At 44.7% G+C, this 3,431-nt stretch overlaps 1 long non-coding RNA gene across 15 annotated transcripts in view; it reads left to right on the top strand.

Annotated features, from left to right (window-relative positions):
- The first annotated feature begins 105 nt into the window (after positions 1–105).
- LOC118152785 (uncharacterized) overlaps positions 106–3,431 on the top strand; it is a 337,652-nt gene continuing 334,326 nt past the window's right edge. For 14 of the 15 annotated variants that reach the window (XR_013534740.1, XR_013534736.1, XR_013534738.1 and 11 more), the window contains exons 1-2: positions 106–637; positions 2,390–2,482. This is a non-coding gene — a long non-coding RNA (uncharacterized LOC118152785). The other variant, XR_013534747.1, reaches the window with a different exon arrangement.

The following is a 3,431-nucleotide window of genomic DNA, read 5'->3' as shown; positions in this document are numbered from 1 at the left end:
ATGTGTCCCAGCACGCGTGCGCAGACGCGCGTCCCCGCCTCCCGGCCGGCCTGTCGCAGCCGCCAGTGTGCGCGCCGCTACCTCCCGCGCATGCTCTATCGTGTTGAGACGCAAGGCGGGCACTGCTTAGGTGGGCCGGGTGGTGCGAAGATCGCGCTTCAGCTCTTAACTCCATCCACTGAAATGGAGTAGGACGGTGAGCGCCGACCTTGTGGGGAATCTCATTATCCCATCAGCGCTCTGCCTGCTCCTGGCCTTCAAGCCTCTGAAGCCCCCTGGGTTTCAGCTGCTGTGTATCTCCGAGCCCTGGATGACCACGAGAGAGGCGACTTCACATCAGCGGCCCTGGGCTGAGATTTGAGAACGCGACCCAGTGGAGAATGTTGGAGCCAGATTTTAAAGTTCTTGACTCCCTTCTTCCTGCTACTTGATCTAAATGAGACACGGCAAAGCCACAGTACCTGTTTTCATGTTCTTGCCTGATTCATACCCGCTTCTCCTGTGCAGATGGTCTGAAGTAACGCTTGGGTTGCTTCTGACGTTATAATTCATCGTATAGCTGCAGTAACCGTGGTCCTTGCAACCTCATAAAAATGTTGCCAGCATTGTTTTGACAGTGCCACTTAATTCTTGGAAGGTAAATCTCAAAGCTTGAGGACCAGCCATCAAAACTTTTGTAAACGTTTTCCCCGCCCTACCCCTGAGATGTCATAATGTAAAAGCCAAGATGGTTTGGGGATGAGCTGTTTTCAGAGAACACTTAGGGAATATACTAAGGTAACGAAAATGGACAATTTTAAAAGCATGTCTTAGATGCCAGAAAGGGATGAATTGGATTAATATATATATGTTAGAATCCAGTCAGTTAAGTACAATTTTAAAATTTTACAGGCACTATGCAGAAAGGGTAGCATTTGTGTCTTGTATTGAGAGTGAGGGTTTATAATAAAGCAAGGCACCTACTTTGGTGGTAAGAACAAAGGGTCTGGGTAGACATTTTCATTTAATTCTTACCAACCTTGTTAGGCTGGTGTTAGCAACATTTAGGAATGTTGAAATTAAGGCTTAAAGAACTTAAATTTCTTAAAGAGACAGTAAATGACAAAGCCCTTCAGTGATGCCATACCATCACTGTGTAATGTGGATTTAGTACTACTGTTGGCCATTTATATGATGGTTATTTATCACGCATCTCTTATACGGGCATATGTGTAGGTCATATACATAATCTGTACGTATGAGCTCCCTGCCCTGAAGAAGTTAGGGGTTTCCATGAGAAGGAAATGGCGGTATAAACAACTTAAGGTACAAGAGGTGTTACAAGGTAGCATCTGCTCATGCCTGGACAATTGCAGTAACCTTATGCATGTTTTTCTACATTCCCTTTATTTCTCTGCATCATAGTTCTAGACAGCAGGTAGAGTGATCCCCTAATAACTTGCAACAGAATATGCCACTCCTCTGTGCAGAAAGTTTTAGTGGTTTACCATTTTACTCAGACTAAGTTCAGAATTCTTCCTCTGACTTTTAAGACTGAGCTTGTTCTTGATGGGTCACATCCAAGCAACACTTGAGAGCTTTTCTAATCGTCAGCAAGCACAGCAAGCATCAGTGCTTTGTAGCTGTTGTTTCTTCTGCATGGAACACTGCCCTCTCAGATGTCCACAGGGCTTGCTACCTCATTTTTTTCTTGTTACTGCTCAAATGTCACCTGGCTCTTCTCTGACTACCATGTCGGTGAAATAAGTTTACATGTCAAATATGAAATGTAGAAAAGGCTCTCTGGAGTAGCACTTATTATAGAGCAGGTGTTTCATAAACATTGACTCTCTTACAATACTTCCCATTTTCTCCTGTGATAACCATGTGGTAAACAAAATTAAAGACTTGCAGCCATGAATTGGTTTTATATTTATTTATTTATTTATTGAGACAGAGTCTTGCTCTGTCACCCCAGCTGGAGTGCAGTGGCTCATCTTGGCTCACTGCAACATCTGCCTCTTGGGTTCAAGCTATTCTCCTATCTCAGCCGCCTGAGTAGCTGGGAGTAAAGGCACCTGCCACCATGCAGAGCTAATTTTTGTATTTTTAGTAGAGATGGGGTTTTACCAGAGTGACCAGGCTGGTCTCAAACTCCTGACCTCAAGTGATCCACCTGCCTTGCCCTCCCAAAGTGCTGGGATTATAGGCCTGAGCCACCGTACCTGGCCCTATGAATTGGTTTTAAATTTTTAAGAAATTAATAATCCTGTAGTGTCAGAAGCCTTTGGTGTCTTGACTCACATCTTCTGAGCATCACCTCTCATTTTTGACTTGGTTGTGGGGGGCAGTTTCGTGTAATCTTCCACATACTTCTCCCTGACAGCTTCTCTTCTCCCACTTTTACCAGGCCTCTTTGATTTCTTCCCTGAGGTTCTTTGGACTTCCCAGATTCCAGCAGTAACTCTCTCAGCTCCTGCCCTGCACAGCTTTGAAGTGCTAGGTAAGTTAATACCTCTGGGCCCCTTCAACCAAGGGGTGACAGTTGCTGATGGATAAATGCTCCTGCTCCTTACACTTGAGCAAGAAAGTTTTGTAGGCCATTCTGTGTGTTTTTCAAAAAGTCCCAGTGAAATGAGTTCTTGTTTCTCACAACAGCAACTTTAACAACACATTCTTGTATTGTGTCTCTATCTTCCCTTCCATTCTCTCATTGTTTCTCACTAGTGTCACATCCCAAATTGCCTGTCCCTACACAAGCAGTTATCTCAGGTTTTGAGGAGAACGAAGCTAAGAAATTTGGTGTAAGAAGTAAGTCTAGAATGCAGCTCCTCAGAACTCTGGAAGCGGGTTACTTTGCAGTCAGATGACAACAAGGACTTTTTTAGTGATATTAAGAAGAGGACATGTGCATGGCCCAACAATTAAGGCTCTATCTTACCAAAGCTGATATGACTACAGCTTCTTTGGATGTTCAGCCCATCAGCAGCAAAGATGGATGGTAAATTGTGTAAGGAGAGCGGGCAGTTGCTTGATTGATTACACAAAAGCACTTCCTTTCTGGAGAGAGCCGTAGTTTGTACTTGTGGAACCGACACGTCTCTTGATATGACTGGTCTTGTTCACAGTGCCTCTGCCAGTACCATTATCTGATAGAGTGACAAATACATGATTTTCTTCCCTTCTTCCCTCCCTCCTTCCCTTCCTTCCTTCCTTTTTTCTTTCCTTCTCTTTTTTATTTTTTCATAGAGTCTCACTCTGTTGCCCAGGCTGGAGTGCAGTGGTGCAGTCATGGCTCACTGACTGCAGCCTCCTCCTCCCAGGTTCAAGCCATTCTCCTGCCTCAGCCTCCCAAGTAGCTGAGATTATAGGTGCCTGCCTCCCTGCTTGGCTAATTTTTTTGTATTTTTGGTAGAGACGTGATTTCACCATGTTGGCCAGGCTGGTCGTGA

The sequence above is a fragment of the Callithrix jacchus genome, chromosome 4, assembly GCF_049354715.1.
Source record: "Callithrix jacchus isolate 240 chromosome 4, calJac240_pri, whole genome shotgun sequence".
In the NCBI taxonomy this organism is placed as follows: Eukaryota; Metazoa; Chordata; class Mammalia; order Primates; family Cebidae; genus Callithrix; species Callithrix jacchus.
The sequence above is the reverse complement of the archived record's forward strand: the minus strand, read 5'-3'. Positions and strand labels throughout refer to the sequence as shown.